The following is a 17,211-nucleotide window of genomic DNA, read 5'->3' on the forward strand; positions in this document are numbered from 1 at the left end:
CTGCTACATCACTTGAGACGTAACCGAGGGGCTTTGAGTTCAATACTCCCTCGATCTCTGTGAGGACTGTAGTGAGGACTTCTTCAGCCACGGTCTGGGCCCCAAGCACGGCGTACAGGGCTGTCTTTATTGAACGTACTTCTCGTTCCCAGCTTCCCCCGAAGTGAGGGGCGTTCGGGGGGTTAAACTGGAAGTCGATCTGAGAGGGAGCGAGGTGGGTCTTAAGTTCTGGGCCCATAGCTTGGAAGCTCTCTCTCAGCTCTCTTTCTCCGCCTTTGAAGTTTGTCCCGTGATCGGACAATAATATAGACGGTTTTCCTTTTCGCGCTGTGAATCTCCGGAAGGCCATAAGGAATGAGTCCGTACTCATGGTCGGAAGGAGTTCTATGTGTATTGCTCGGGTGGTCATGCAGTTGAACACTATACGATCCTTGCCGTTGTGGTGGACCTTGTGGTGGGGCACGTACCATGATTCGGTCGTCTGATCGGCCTCTTGAATGTCAATTTTCTTTATGTGTCCCGCTGTGATTAGCTTGTAAATCTCAGCGCGGTACACAGTGGCTTGAGTGGGGTCTCTGGCTAGACGCCGCTCGGTGTTCAGTAGATATCGCTCCGTCGCTTCTTTTGAGGCGTGGAAGGTGGGCATACCCTCTCGCCTCAAGAGTGGAGTTGCGTATCTCATCACTCCATTGACCTCGACTCTCTTTGTCCTCTGCTCGAGGAGGGTTATGGCATAAGTGTCTTCCTTTGAACAAACGAGTTTCTTTTCATTCTTAAAGGGCATTGTGTCTAATGTCCATAGCCTCTCGACGTGCTGTAAGAGGGTGGTGTCTTCTTCTGTCATTCTGGAGTGGAGGCAGCGAGTGGCTGCTGGTCGGTTGGGAGACCTGGAGAGGGGGCCTTGTAGTGTCCATCCTAGGCGGGTCTCGACTGCTGCTGGACAGCCTCTGGGCCCGATGTGGACCCGGTCCGTTGGGACGATGAGGTGTGCGTGGTCGGATCCTATGAGCAGGGTCGGGGTGGCGCCGTCGATGAGCGGTATAGGTAGTTGACGTAGGTGCACGTATTTTTCCATCAGCTTGGGGATGGGGTAGGTGTACTGTGACAGGCCTATGTCTTGGCTGGTGAAAGCGTTAGTAATCCTATACTGCTTCTCGGGCTGCCCGATTGCTGCGATAGTGAAGGAGACATTTTTACCTTTTATGGTCTTCAGGTCTCTTCTTATAGTACGAATTGTCATTGTTTCTTCGCTCCCCCGCAGACCCAGCCGGGCTGCAGCGGATGCGAGGAGGAGAGTCTTTTCTGACCCATCGTCAAGGACGGCGTAAGTGTCCATGACCTTGTCCTCGTAGCTTAATACCACTCGGACCACTTTCAAGAGCACTCGGGAGCTCCCGCTGCTGGCGGGGTCGATATACATGACGCTTACTCTCGAGCTACTTGGGGGTGCGAGTTTCTTCCTGTTGCTGTCATGCAAGACATCCAAGTGGGCGCCGTCACACTTGCTGCATTTGTTCTTTAAGCGGCACTCGGCTGCCATATGGCTGCGCGCGCAGCGGAAGCAGCGGCGGTTGGCTTTGATCCACTGACTCACCTCGTCAGCGGTCATCTTCTTGAAAGTGTCACATTGAGACAGCCAATGTTCTTTCTCGCAGTACTGGCATACAATCTTCCACTTCTCTTTCGTCGAGGGGGTGTTGTGGTTCTTGTGCCGCGGTACTGATTCGGCTTGGTGCATAACGGTCACCGACCGGCGGTTGTCATTAGATCTCCGAGGTCCATCTCTTGGGCTTGGTCCACTCCGCACGAACATATCCAGTCGTAGGCTGCTGACTTCTCTCGCGAGGAAGTCGGCCAGGTCTAGGAGGGATGGCTCGGGACCGTCGGGATCACGGTGGTCTCTCTGCCGCCGAAAGCGCTCTTGGCGGGCTGGAGGGAGCTTCTCTAGTATTCGTTCTACATTAGAGTTAGCATATAGTTCATTTCTCCCTTTTTCCTTTTGGGACCCCAGCATCCCTACCAGGGATTGTACCTTGATAGAGAGGTCATCCAATGCTCTATTGTCTGTGGCTGGGGGGAGACGGTCAATATTCCTTATTTCTTGTATCACGTAGTCCCATATGCGTCCATAACGCTGGTCGAGGGCCACTAGAGCCGCGGAGTATGGGGTGCTTGAGTTGGAATATGCCAGCGCTATATTATGCGCTCTGGGCACCTTGAGATGCTTGAGGAGGATAGCATATTTGTACGACTCATCAGGGACGTCGGACATCATAGTCTCTAAGCACATCCGTAATTCCGTGTACTGTGCTCTGTCCTCGTGCGTAAAGTCCGGGAACGTCGGTGTGCCAAGGTACGATGCCATGGATGGCTGGCACATCGGTGAGCGTTGGGGGAGAGGCCTCCTGGGCGAGTCTCCCCGTACGTGTTGTCGTGGGCTGGTACTTGGTGGGTACCAGAGGCCGGGTACCCAGGTGCTGTTCCTCGGTGCTGGCTGTGCGTCAAACTCACCCTTGAGTTGAGTCGGGGGTTTGTAGCGCAGTGACTCGGGGGTGAAGTCTGGGCTGTACCGGGCCTCCTGGTCCTGTGGAGTACGTTGCTGCTGGTGGGCTTGACCTTCCTCCTCTTCCTCTTCCTCTGCTAGGTCTTCTAGGTCTTGAAGTCTTCTATTCAGTCTCTCGGCGGCATAGGCCGGTTCTTCCCGGTTGCTGGGTCTCGTATGGACCGGTCGGGGAGGGGGTTCGGAGACGTAGATAGGATCCTTCTGTTGGCCGGGTTCCGGGTCACTTGGTCGGGTAGGGGAAGGTGCCCTAGACCCTTGTCGTGATGATGCCCTGGAGCTCCGTGCGGAGAGAGGGGGTGTCGCCCTGGCAATCAATTGTTCCATTATCTGCGCCTGTAGCCGGTCGCGCTCTGCTTCGCGCTGGACGTGGGCGATGTCGCGCTCTGCTTCGCGCTGGGCCTGGGCTGCGTCGCGCTGTGCATTGGCGGCGGCGCGCTGTGCATCGGCGGTGTCGCGCTGTGCGTCGCGCTGGGCATTGGCGGCGTCGCGCTGTGCATTGGCGGCTGCGCGCTGTGCATCGGCGCGGTCTCTTTCAATGTTCTCTTCCGTCTGGAGGCGTCTGGTCTCCAGTCGTATGCGGTCGTCTTCACTCCTTTGCTGCGCCTGGAAGCGCTCTCGCTGGATTGCAGAGTGTTCGCGTTCACTAAGGGCTTGCGCTTGGAGTTGCACGTGAAGGCGCTCTCGTTGGTCTGCAGATTGTTCGCGCTCACTCGTCTGTTGAGCCTGCAGGCGTTCTCTTTCCATGGTAGAGTGTTCGCGCTCACTAAGCGTCTGTGCTTGGAGTCGATCGCGTTCAGTGGAGGCTGCCAGGGTGGCGATGAATGCCTGCGCCAGCATCTGGTCCGCTTCGCTGGGGGAAGACACTGACGGAGGTGATCGGCTTCTGACAGTGCTCGTTGGAGATCTGTTCTCTTGGCGCGCCCCGAGGTCTATCTCCTGGGCGCGCTTCTCTTCTGGTAGTGTGTCGGGTTCTGTCCCTGGAGCGCTTTCTTTATCCTGGAGCTCTCCGGGGACCGTCCCGTTGACGTTGTCTGGGGGTATAGTCATGTCATGTCCCCCCTGGTCCCCCCCGTGAGCTTGGTCAGTTACATTAGAACCCACTAGGGTCTCTACTGGCAGGGTCGCCTGGTCGGTAGGTTTTGACATGCTTTGACTATCCGCTTTATCCGCATTTAACGTCTGTATAAAGCTAGGTATTAGACTGACAGCGTATTCCTCTAGATAGGGAGGTGGCTGACGTCTGCGCTGCGGGCGTTCTAGCTTGGGAGAGCCGCTTGGGGAGTGTTCACCGCTGGCCATGGTTAATATCAATATTATATTAGATATTACACTGATACTATCCGGCTTGAAGGACCAATTGTAACTGAGGGGTACAATTCCCTGACTGTATTGAGAGTATGGTATTATTAAACCACTACTTAGTTATGTACTTTAATTACTGGCCATACAGTACATGAATATATCTGGTGAACACCCACACAAGAATACGGCAATGACACATAAAGTTCTAGTTAGAGGGATTTATTATTATTAGAGCAAGCAACGGTAGGTTACAGATTGAGAATTATACTTGCGCTTGTAAGGCGAAGAACACTTAAAGTAGGTCAAGAGCGTAAGTCCATGAGAATAGTAAGATGGGTATAACTGACGCCACCTGTAGCATAGCAATTACATAAGGCACACTAGTAGTCAGCTGGAGACACTGGGGGGTTCCCTCCGGTTGTAAGCCGGCAGGGTAGAGGAATGTTCGGGTGCAAAGTCTGGGTCAACGCGGAATAACGAGGCTCCAGATACAGGAGCCAGTGCAGTACTCCCTTGGTCCGCAGACAAAGCAACAGCTATAATCCAGTATGCCCGACAGCATGGATGAAAGCTAGCCAGCCTCTGGTCCTAGAGGCGGGCTCGAGGGTGCTCCTCACAGGGGTAGATCCCACACGATAGTGGGGTAGACGGTTCTCTGCTCCAGCAGTCACGGTACCAAAGCAATATAATCCAGCCAGAAAAGGCTCTGCATTCGCCGGTGTAGGTTCTCCGGTGTACATATCCAACGGTTCTCGTCTAGGACTCCTCGGGTGGTGGCACGAGTTTAGGCCGCCCAGCCTGGATAAGTGCACTAGCTATAGGTACGATGAACCGGTGGTAATGCTGGTCACTGAAGAACGGTAGCCGCACGATACACTATAAATGATAGACTATTACTTCACATAGAATAAGTCGAACTCAACGATACTGCGTTAAACTCTGACACTTTAGCTATATATTCGCACACGGTTCTCAAGGCTCTATTCAGGGGCAAAGAGGCCCACTTCACGGCACGTTGTCTCGTGGTGAAGGCTTCAACGTTTAGGATAAGACCACTGCTGTATCCACCTGCGACGTATTTATACGTAAGGTGAATAATCTAGTGCCAACCTCAGTTCTGTCTCGTATTACTGCGCAAACCTGGACATGTTGAGACATGCCTTGGCGTTGCCTTTGAACTTGCCATTGGGGGTATGGCCGTTGGCGCCTAGGGGTCGCTGTCCAATAGGAGAACGAATATTATGGTCTGGCTTGTACCCAGGTAAAGGGATATTCCGTGTATATATACAAAGAATATACAAGGGATATCAAACGATATACAAATATTATACAAGGGATCTCAAGCAATAAATATATATATTCGGTTTAATCTGACCCTTTGTAACACCTAGGCTAATCGGCACTGTCCGTTTCCATTCATTGTGCTAAGCTAGGCTAACGTGCAGCCAGATAGCTTTCTACTGAACGCACAGAGAGAGGAAACTGGTATCTCTTCTTGTCTCTCTTTGGAGAAGACAATAAGCTAAAATGTTGGCGTGTTCCTTTAAATAACGCTTAAAGTCAACTACATATCTTATAGACTTATAGCCTACTGTGTTTGAGTATTATTATGCACAAATAACATTGGAAGTGGGGTATCATTTCTAAACTGTTATTGCTATATATTGCCCTCCTGTCACTATAAGTGGAAGTACAGAGAGGTGCTGTTTCCCATTTCTGCATCCACTTCCATAATACAATGGAAGTCATTCATGTCATTCTACCAACCACAGGTGGAAGCAAGCTGCAGTAGAGGATACATGCAGGAGGTGTGTGTGTGTGTGTGTGTGTGTGTGTGTGTGTGTGTGTGTGTGTGTGTGTGTGTGTGTGTGTGTGTGTGTGTGTGTGTGTGTGTGTGTGTGTGTGTGTGTGTGTGTGTGTGTGTGTGTGTGTGTGTGTGTGTGTGTGTGTGTGTGTGTGTGTGTGTGTGTGTGTGTGCGTGTGTGTGTGTGTATATCACTCCGTGTATTCTATCTTTGTGAGGACCACATTTTCCAAAGGAGAATATATATATATATGGTGTAGTGGTTAACACTGTCGCCTCACAGCAAGAAGGTCCAAGTTTCGATTCCCGCTTGGGGACCAGGTTTCCATGATGCCAGGTACCCAGGTGGGGTATCTCCCAGGCCTTTCTGTGTGGAGTTTGCATGTTCTCCCCGTGCTCGCAAGAGTTTTCCCCCCGATAAGATAAAAACCCAATGGAAAAACGTTGACACCATGTCTGCTCCCGGCTGCCCATGGGGGGAAGGACGACGGGATGGGTTAGGCGCAGAGACTCTATCACATCGGCGACTGAGAAAAAGACAATGCATGTGTGTGTGTGTGTATCCCGTGTGTCTGTGTGCCGCTCCAATTGCATGTCCAGTTTGTTGCATGCCGATTAAAGACCCCCCTAAAGAGGTCCTGCATTATTATTATTATTAGATCTGTAAAGTTTTAGGGAAACAGGCCATGATGTCCCGTAAACAATTTCAAATAAAGAAACATCTCTTTCATATCCCACGGTTTGGCTCAGTGGTGGGGGTGACCCATCTTTTCGTTTGTTTACATTATTCAACAAAGAATATCCTTGTAAATATGCCTTTTACACAGAACTTACACGGATCACGAAACCCAACAGTAAATGGAACAAGTTGGTAACTATTTGTTACCCAACAGTAAAGGGAACAAATTATGTTGGCATATAATTTAAATAATAATAATAATTTAAACAATTTTTTATAAAAAATCTTTTGGCGTATAGCTTATATATAGTATATGTGTTAGCGTCAATGTGCTGTCCTTGCATTATGTACAGTACAATGTTGTGTTCATGTCCTGTTGGAACATGGATTGTTGTATGTTCTTGCACAGATAAGTGTGTTCTGGTGTATTCCTACACTGTCAAATTAAGTGATTCTAATTCTGATTCTAATATGGGGATATCCAAGCTATCATATTTGTGTTTCTCATAATAACTGTTATTAATCTCATCCCAGCTATTGTAAACGGGATAGGATTCACATGCAGCAACCCAATACACTGACTGGAACAAGTGGAAAGAATGAAAGGCAGGAGAGAGGGAGAGAGAGAGAGAGAGGGGGGGGTGAGAAGGAGTAGAGCAGAGTCCTAGTGGAGGGAGGAGCAAGAGACATGGGGTGTGAGAGAGAGAGAGAGAGAGAGAGAGAGAGAGAGAGAGGGTCTAGGAGGTAAAGGGGTCAGATACCGACTCATAGGCTGATCAGAATAACAGACGTGCTGGAAACTATTCATGATGAAACCTCCTCCTCTCTCTAACGTTACCTGCTCCTAAGTCAGTTTTACCTACAGCACTGTACATACTTTACATGCAGCTCTGTCACGTTCAATCCCCATCGAGCCCCAGAGGCTTTTCTTGAGTTTCATAGGTCAAATTCACAGTGATATACTCTAGAACTACTGTATAAGATCTTTATATTTTTCCAGGACTGCTGTTGTGGGCTATGCATGGCAAATTGTGGTGACTCACTCACTCACTCACTCACTCATGGACGTTTTGTGAGGGACATTTAGAAAAAAAAACGTACAGATGTGTTCCATAGACTTGCCCAAATAGTGAAAGAAATAGTAAGATAGTTCCCCTTTAAGGCCACAGGACAGGTCGCACTTCAGCCACTGCTTCACTGTCTAACCAACATCAAAGCATGGCTCCCCATCACCGCACCAATCCGCTTCAAGGTCCTCGACCTGGCATATCGCGCAGTGAAGGGAACGGCTCCCACCTACCAATGGGTCAATGGTCTCTAACATCCTCAAAGTACTTGCATGATGACAAGTGGAGCTGTTCTCCCCCTCCCCCGCAGGGATGCCGTTTTGAATTTAAATGATTTGCAAAGTGCAGATCAACATGAACAAACAACATGAACATTCGTGGGGGGGGGGGGGGGGGGGGGGGGGGTTAGCTGGTGTAACCCGAGCGCCCCTACTGGTTGAGTATTGTTAATATGGCAACTACCCGGCTACCATGCGGCAATGGTAGACAGACCAGTGTAGTAGTAGTATTAGTAGTAGTAGTAGTAGTAGTAGTAGTAGTAGTAGTAGTAGTAGTAGTAGTAGTAGTAGTAGTAGTAGTAGTAGTAGTAATAACAGTAGTAGTAGTAGTAGTAGTAGCAGTAGTAGTAGTAGTAGTAGTAGTAGTAGTAGTAGTAGTAGTAGTAGTAGTAGTAATAACAGTAGTAGTAGTAGTAGTAGTAGTAGTAATAATAATAATAGTAGTAGTAGTAATAGTAGTAGTAGCAGTAGCAATAGTAGCAATAGTAGTAGTAGCAATCGTAGTAGTAGTAGTAGTAGTAGTAGCAGTAGTAGTATTAATAGTAGTAGTAGTAGTAGTAGGGGCAACAGTGGCTCAGGAGGTAAAGCAGTCGTCTGGTAATCCGGAGATTCCCAGTTTGATTCCCGCTCGTCCCGGGTAGCGTGTCGAAGTGTCCTTGAGCAAGACACTTAACTCCTAATTGCTCCCGATGAGCAGGTTGGTACCTTGCATGGTTGCCTCCACTGTCGGTGTGTGAGTGAATGGGTGAATGTGAGGAACAAATTGTAAAGCGCTTTGGATAAAGGCGCTATATAAAAAGATGCAGCAGTAGTAGTGTGATGTGAATGGGCCGAAGTAATGACGTCAGGAGCAGGGACTCAAGTGGCTTCATTATTGAACTCAGGTGTTGCTGATTGGGTGCGGGGATGAGACGCTGAGACTATTGATAAGCCAGTGGGACTCAGATATCGGGGTGGGAGCACGCAAGCAGTAACCAGACTATGTTAGGGCCCGGGGGGTGGGGTCGATCGTGGAGAGTTATCCACCGGCGATGAAGATAAGTTAGCCAGCGTCCACAGGTACCGGTAGCGTGAGGAGGGGAGGCTTACCCTCCTGGAGACAGATAGGGACGGGAGTCACGGGACATAGAGGGTACTGAGTTACATCGCTCCCAAAGACCTTATACTTGGAACGTCCTCGCTTGGAACGTCCTCCGGTACGATTACCAGGTTACAAATCAAACTACAACCTGGAGGGCCACCGTGTGCCGGAACATTCGCCCGGAGAGTTGGACGGGGTCCAAGCTTCGACCCTCGGGGGGGGGGGGGGGGGGGGGGGGGGGGGGTCGCGCCGTGCGGCGAGTTAAGTCCACTGTTACCCACATTTGCACTTATATAGGATGTTGTATTATGCTCTATTTTTATAAACTGTATAGGCCTACTGTGTAAATTGGTATATTGTATTGTATATGGTATTATTAGGGTATCCTATAGTTATGCTCTCTGTATTCTACCGTGCCTCTTAATTTTATCTGCATATAGGCTATTTCTTCCTATCCCCTATTTATGCCCTATTTATTGTATAGCCAAGCCGGTAGGATATTGAGTATGACCGATTGAGGAGGGACATGGGAAGACGAGAGGGGGGATTAATTATTGCCGGAAGAGTGTTCCTTAATTAACTACTATAGTTCGATATGTTTTGCAAATGCCTCGTCGAGAGGGTGTCTGAAGTGCGTGGTTTATTAAGCCTTTTGTTCCAAGGGCTGTGCCCAGAGGGTGTTTAATGTGTGGGATTAAACACACCGTGGTGTGTGCAATTGCTGTGCCTCTTACCGAGGGTGTTTTATGCGTGGGATTAGACACACCGTGGTGTGCAGTTGCAGTGCCTCATATAAGAGGGTGTTTAATAGGTGGGATTAGACACACCGTGTTTTGTAATTGCAGTGCCTCATATAAGAGGGTGTATAATAGGAGCCCTACGGTACCCAATTGATCCTCTTAATTAATAGATCCCGTGTCCTCGGTATAATCGCTTAGTATAGGTACTTGAATGAAATAAAGTTGTTACTCCTTGTACCCCGGTTGTGAAGTTGGTTATTTCAGGGCATTAGGACAAATAGCAGTTTCCCTGCTAAATAGCAGTTTCCCTGCTAAATAGCAGTTTCTCCTGCTACTGGTATAACTCACGTATTTATTACAGTAGTAATAATAGTAATAGTAGTAGTAGTAGCAGTAGTAGTAGTAATAATAGTAGTAGTATTAGCAGTAGTAGTAGTAGTAGTAGTAGTAGTAGTAGTAGTAGTAGTAGTATAAAGCTGGAGGCGTGAGAGGAGCCTATGGCAGCAGAATTAGAACAGATAAAAAATGGATTTATCCAGATTGCTCTTATTATTTATTATTTTTTTTTTTTATCAACTGGAAAAGGTCTGAAATACAGACAGACCCTCACCTGTGCACCAAAACTGAAATCACCATGAAAAAATAAATAATTATTATTACTCACACGCACGCACACACACACTCTCAACACAACCGATCTCAACCCAACACACCCTCCAGCCAGTTATGAAGCAACTACTGTAGCTGTCCATGTCCTGGTTATTTTAGTGCTCAGTGTGACTGCTGTAGGACATGACTGCCCTTCCTTCCTTCCTTCCTTCCTTCCTTCCTTCCGACTGTGTCTTCTCTCTCTCTCTCTCTCTCACTCTCACTCTCTCTCTCTGGCTACTCTCTCTCCATCTCTCTCTTACTCTCTCTCTCCTCTCCTCTCTCTGGCTAGTGGCTACTCTCTCTCTCCTTCTCTCTTGTATTAGATTTTTAAGCAGGACCAGAAATGGCCTCCTTCACCACCACTGTGTAGCACCCAACCTTGGGCTACGCAGGCTCAATGACTGCCAGTGCCATACACTGGCACCAGGCACACATCACACTATGGCTGAAAGGCTCAGGAGACAGGGATTGATACCAGCCAATTAAGGGCGGGTGATTAGGTGGCCTTGGTGTCAGAGACCTGATTGGGAATTGAGCTCTAATGTTTGGTAGCTTACAGCTGAGACAGAATGGACGCTGAATGGACATGGAACAGATGCTGGGCAGCATCTACTGGTTGTCCACACGGGATACACTGTCCACACGGGATACACTGTCCACCCACACAGAGCTCAACGTGTGGCTCATGGAGGGGTAGGGGAAAAAAAGAAAAGAGTCTAATCATGTTGTTAATTAATTATAGTCCACAAATCAGCTCCTCCAGTCCACGGCAGTTAGCCCGTCCTGGCCCTGCCTGGTTGTGGAGCCTGATTGCCACCGGCACAAAGGACTGCCCAAAGCGCTTTGTGGTATGTCGGGGCTAAACGTGGACCGCATTGCGGTCAGCTCCAACAAAGGCTTCTTGTGTAATCCTGCTTCAGGGGTAACATTAACACTAACACTATCTTGACAGCAAAAGTGGATATTAGGTACTTTGCATTGTGAGGTAGATTATGAGCACCGAATGACAAACGCATATCCTGAGTTTGATGATGGTATGATCATGATGAACAGGTCTGCACTCAACTGTGAACGTTTGTCAATGTGCAGGTTCACAGTGTGGGTGAGTCAAGATGGAATAACGATGGGGTGGCTGGGTGGCGCAGCGTACATTGCGCTTGTCACCAACGCAAGAGACACCGGGTTCAAATCAGGCTGTCGGCGTGGCCTCCGGCTTGGGCCGGCCGTCATAATGGCTCAATTGGCAGAGTCAGCGGGTGGAAGTCGATGGGTGGTAATCTGGACGTTGTGGACAGCGACTCCTACAGGTCGGTTGGGGGACGCCTGCACAGCAGAGAGAGGAAATAGCGGGGGTAGTGTGAGCGTCCCACACGTTACACCTCGCCAATGAGAGTCCGCGCTGGCAGGTGAAAAGATGTGACAGGCTGCCTCCTCGTGTACCAGAGGGGACACGTGATGCAAGGCTTCTATCCTCCCTATGACCGACCTGTGGGGGGCCTATGCGAGCAACGTTCAAGACAGGGGAGGGGAGAATTGGAAACAGCGCAATTGGGATGGGAGAAAAATAGAAAATGAGGAGAAAAAGTGGATAAAAAAAAGATGGAATAACGATTTTGATTCGCTATGGACTTTCACTGCTGGCGGTTGGTGGCTCAAAGACAGGGGGCGGGGCTTTGTTTTATTGAATTGAGATATTATTTAAATTTTTTGGGCACCCAAGTGGCGACCCATGTAACGCGCTGCGTCGCGAAGCGGCCGACCTGGGTTCGATTTTTTTGTGAGCATCAATTGTAACATAATTGCTGGTTGTCTTTTGAAAAGGATCCCTTATCCTGCTTTGAATTCAGTTTGAATTTAAAGGTCTCATATTATAATCCTTTTCAACAAGTTAATATAGGTCTCTGACGTGACATCCCCGAAACATGTATTTTAAAATACCACTCAAATTATGCATTTTAGCATATACCCCCCTGTTTCTGTCCTGCTCTTGATGGACTGTGTCTGTGCCTGTAGCTAATAAATGCAAATGAGCTGCTGCACAAAATTCAGATAAAACTGGCAAACTAGGTGTTGCAGATTAGATAAGAATCTGAAGAGCAATTGTCCTATTTCCCACCAAAAATGTTGTAAAATGGTTGTGAACCGTTAAGCTGTTAAAAGAGAATGTTTACGAGCGAGCTGCCATCTTGAAAAACAAAGACACAGAAGTCAAGGACCAATCAATCATGAGTCGGATTCAAACCCATAACACTTCAAGTCAAGTCATTTATTTAGCGCATTTAAAAGCTCAAAGAGCCGACCAAAGTGCTGTACAGTAATGTAAAACTATAGACATAGTCACACAGTGTAACAGAGGACAATACAACATGACAAAAGACAGGATGGACAGTCGATACAGTAGGACCACAAGACACTACGACTATACAGCCGACAATATAGTAGACATATATAAGACATAGGAGACTAGCCGACTTCAAGTACATGGTAGTGTGCTCTAGCCCCGCGGATCCAACTGGGACGCACTCTGTACTCATAACAGCTTCACTGAGAAGAATTCCACAGGTACAGTAGCACCTTTAATATCACGGAGTGGGTTGTGGGAGGATGAGACACGTCGCCTGTAGCCTCTGCTCACACAGACCGTCAGACCATACAGCAGTCTAGACACGTCTCACACTGCCTGGGACACTCTACCCCTAATAATAATAATAATAATAAATCTAATTTTTATAGCACCTTTCAGGAAACCCAAGGTCGCTTCACAGTCAAGAGGGCTAGGGAAAGGGGGCAATAGAGGAAAAAAGGGGGGGGGGGGGTGAGGGCAGGTAAAGGGATAATGAAACCTAATCTAATCTAAACTAACTAGTGGGGAAAAGCCTTGGTGAAAAGGTGCGTTTTGAGAGCTGTTTTGAAGGTGTCCAGGGTTGGGGCGCTGCGGATTTCAGAGGGGAGAGAGTTCCAGAGGGTAGGGGACGCCACGCTGAAGGCTCTGTCACCGAAAGTCTGCAACCTGGTGCGAGGGATGGAGAGGAGACCCAGATCAGAGGATCGTAGGTTCCGGGATGGAGTGTGCTGGTGGAGGAGATCAGACAGGTATCAGGGGGCGAGGGCATGGAGGGACTGGTAGGTGAGGAGCAGGAGTTTGAAGGAGATGCGGAACTTGACTGAAAGCCAGTGGAGGTGGATGACGGTGGGGGTGATGTGCTGCCTGGGACACTCTACCCCTGACACGCCTCACAGCGCCTGGGACACTCTACCCCTGACACGCCTCACAGCGCCTGGGACACTCTACCCCTGACACGCCTCACAGCGCCTGGGACACTCTACCCCTGACACGCCTCACAGCGCCTGGGACACTCTTCCCCTGACACGCCTCACAGCGCCTGGGACACTCTACCCCTGACACGCCTCACACCGCCTGGGACACTCTACCCCTGACACGCCTCACAGCGCCTGGGACACTCTACCCCTGACACGCCTCACAGCGCCTGGGACACTCTACCCCTGACACGCCTCACACCGCCTGGGACACTCTACCCCTGACACGCCTCACACCGCCTGGGACACTCTACCCCTGACACGCCTCACACCGCCTGGGACACTCTACCCCTGACACGCCTGACACCGCCTGGGACACTCTACCCCTGACACGCCTGACACCGCCTGGGACACTCTACCCCTGACACGCCTCACACCGCCTGGGACACTCTATCTATCTATCTATCTATCTATCTATCTATCTATCTATCTATCTATCATCCATCCATCCATCCATCCATCCATCCATCCATCCATCCATCCATCCATCCATCCATCCATCCATCCATCCATCCATCCATCCATCCATCCATCCATCCATCCATCCATAATTGCAAGTGACTGGCAGTGAGACTTAAATGTCCACTTCTCAGCTAATTTTCTCTCTCTCTCTCTCTCTCTCTCTCTCTCTCTCTCTCTCTCTCTCTCTCTCTCTCTCTCTCTCTCTCCATCTATCCATCCATCCATCCATCCATCCATAATTGCAAGTGACTGGCAGTGAGACTTAAATGTCCACTTCTCAGCTAATTTTCTCTCTCTCTCTCTCTCTCTCTCTCTCTCTCTCTCTCTCTCTCTCTCTCTCTCTCATAGACACATGCAATAGTGCTGTGTGTTTAATAGTACAATAGTCCTTTTGTTTTTCTCCATGTGGTTTTTAGGACTATAGTTCCTATTGCTTGGTCTGCTCAACTCATACTCCTCTGCCATACATGCATGAACACACACACACGCGCACGCACGCGCGCACACACACACACACACACACACACACACACACACACACACACACACACACACACACACACACACACACACACACACACACACACACACACACACACACATAAATACAAATATGTGTGTGTGTGTGTGTGTGTGTGTGTGTGTGTGTGTGTGTGTGTGTGTGCGTGTGTGTGTTTGTGTGAGGCTAATGGGTTGTGACAGTGGCTTTTCTCTATTCTCTCCTGTTACATCTCTTCACTGTACCTGCCTGACCTGAAAGAAGAATGTGAGAGAGAGGGAGGGTTTGAGAGGGATAGAGAGAGGAAGAAAGAGGGGTGGGAGTGAGAGAGCGAGTGTGCAGAGAGAAGGTGAGAGATTGTGTGTGTGAGAGAGAGAGAGAGAGAGAGAGAGAGAGAGAGAGAGACAGAGAGAGAGAGTAGAAACAACAATTCTGTAATCATTGTTTTTGTCCTATACATGGAATCTCCCTTGCATGTGTGTCTGTGTATGTTTCCTTATGCTGTAGATAACCACATGCTATTATATACATTACAATTCATTTCCATACTTCCAACAGTGAGTATATGAATATAATTCATACTCACATTTCCACAATGATAGCATCCAATTGGAGATTTTTCTCTCTCCTCTCTTCTGTTCTCTTCTGTTCTCTTCAGTTCAGTTCTCTTCTCTTCTCTTCTCTTCTCTTCTCTTCTCTTCTCTTCTCTTCTCTTCTCTTCTCTTCTCTTCTCTTCTCTAGCGGCAGTATAATTCCATCAGGTCGCTCTTCCCTCCCACACTCCATCCAAAAAAAAGTGAGATGAGAGTGTAGTTCCCGGTGATGACAGGCGATACAATAAAGCAGTAGTTACGACAATTACAATCCTCTGACTCAACAACCCCAAGCCCCAGAAGAGTCACTCTGCGAAAACCAAAAACAGTCCAACCAAAACAGTGTCCCTCTCTTCTTCCCCCAGATGAGGCAGAGCAGAGGATGGTTTTCCAATGCCCTCTCCCCCCCCCACCCACCCAAAAGTAGAGGTTTCCTTTTTTATAGTTTTACCGGATTGAAGTTGTGACCCGGGAGCAAGAATGCAATAGAAGAAACTATAGTGGGTTCTCCTGAAACTCCCTCTCTCTTTCTTTCTCCCCTGTGTTTCTGTTTGTGTCTCTCTCTCTCTCTTCTCTCTCTTGCTCTCTATCTCTTGCTCTCTGTCTTTCATTCTCACACATACACACAAGCCATGCTCTTACTGTACACACATTCACACTCACACCTCCATTTCAAGCATATTCACACACTCTGGCACAACTACGCTCCCTCTCTCCGTTTCTCGTTCAGACTCGCTCTCTCTGCTTTTAACACATTCTCTCCCTCTCATTCTCTCTCTCCCCCTCTCCTTCTCTCCCCCTCTCCCTCTCCCTCTCTCATTCCCTCTCCCATTCTCTCCCTCTCTCTCCTTCTCCTCCACTGACATTCTGTCTGTTTCACTCAGTGAAAAAACGCTCCTCCCTCCTTTTACACTGAGCAGCACTCAGTGGAGAGGGAGAGGGGTGGTAGAGAGAGAGAGGGGTTGGGGAGAGAGAGACACAGAGAGAAAGCAGAGGAAGAGAGAGACAGATAGAGGGAGACAGAGAGAGAAAGACAAAGAGAGGGAGAAAGAGAGAGGGAGTGAGAGAGAGACATATAGCAGGAGACAGAGATAAAGAGAGAGAGAGAGAGAGAGAGAGAGAGAGAGAGAGAGAGAGAGAGAGAGAGAGAGAGAGAAAGTGACAGATAGAGAAAAAGAGAGAGAGGGAGGGATGGAACAAGAGAGAGAGAGACCAATAGAGAGAGAGAGAGTTAAGATTGTCATGGAATTTGTTCAGCCGTGTTGACCTCCTGACTTGCCCCTGTCAGTCACACTGGATGGACAACAACAGACACACACACACGCACGCACGCACGCACGCACGCACGCACGCACACACACACACACACACACACACACACACACACACACACACACACACACACACACACACACACACACACACACACACACACACACACACACACACACACACACACACAATGAGATAAATACATTTAAATTTTTTTTTTTTTATTGATCTTTTCCCCCCTCAATTTTCCTCCGATTTTTCTCCCATCCCAATGTTAGTCGTATGCCAATTCCCAATCCCCTTCCTGGTCGCTGCGCACTTACCCCCCACAGTCAGATCATCTGGGAGAGTGGAGGCTACCACGTGCTTCCTCCGACACACGTCCAGCCAATCAACCGCTTCTTTTCACCTGGCAGCGCGGATCCTCCCTGAGAGGGCGTAGCGTGTGGAAGGATCACACTATCCCACTCAGGTCCTATCCGCGCTTAGCAGGCGCCCCGACCGAACTGTAGGAGTCGCTGTTTACAACGACCCGGACCCACCCCGCCAGCTTCTCCCACCCTCTAATACAGCCAATTGTATTAGTGTGAACGACCAGCCAAGCTGGTGACAACCCCGGAGCTAGGCGAATCCAGCTCACAGCTCCGGGGTTGGTGACGAACGCAATCTCCGCTACGCCACCTAACCACCTATTTTTCTACAATTTAGTTAATTTTAGTGTCTCAAAAACATCCACAGCAACTGTGACCATTTGTCAAGCACAGTTAGCCACTGTTACATAATCCCCCATACAAAACGATCACATTTGTCCCTTGAATTAAATTTGAATTTGAATTTGAAGGCTTCATGTACAGTATGATACTAATGGTGCATTCCATTGAAGTGGGACCTAGGACAAATCT

At 48.8% G+C, this 17,211-nt stretch overlaps 1 protein-coding gene across 3 annotated transcripts in view; it reads right to left on the reverse strand.

The window, feature by feature from the left end:
- Positions 1 to 15,204, reverse strand: part of LOC311222983 (protein eva-1 homolog A-like) — a 40,714-nt gene extending 25,510 nt beyond the window's left edge. For all 3 annotated transcript variants that reach the window (XM_084307658.1, XM_084307657.1, XM_084307656.1), the window contains exon 1: positions 15,031 to 15,204. The gene's annotated coding sequence lies outside the window, so the exon portion shown is untranslated. The remainder of the gene's footprint in view (positions 1 to 15,030) is intronic.
- Between the last annotated feature and the right edge of the window lie 2,007 nt (positions 15,205 to 17,211).

The sequence above is a fragment of the Notolepis coatsorum genome (assembly GCF_963971535.1).
Source record: "Notolepis coatsorum genome assembly, chromosome: 2".
Lineage (NCBI taxonomy): Eukaryota > Metazoa > Chordata > Actinopteri > Aulopiformes > Paralepididae > Notolepis > Notolepis coatsorum.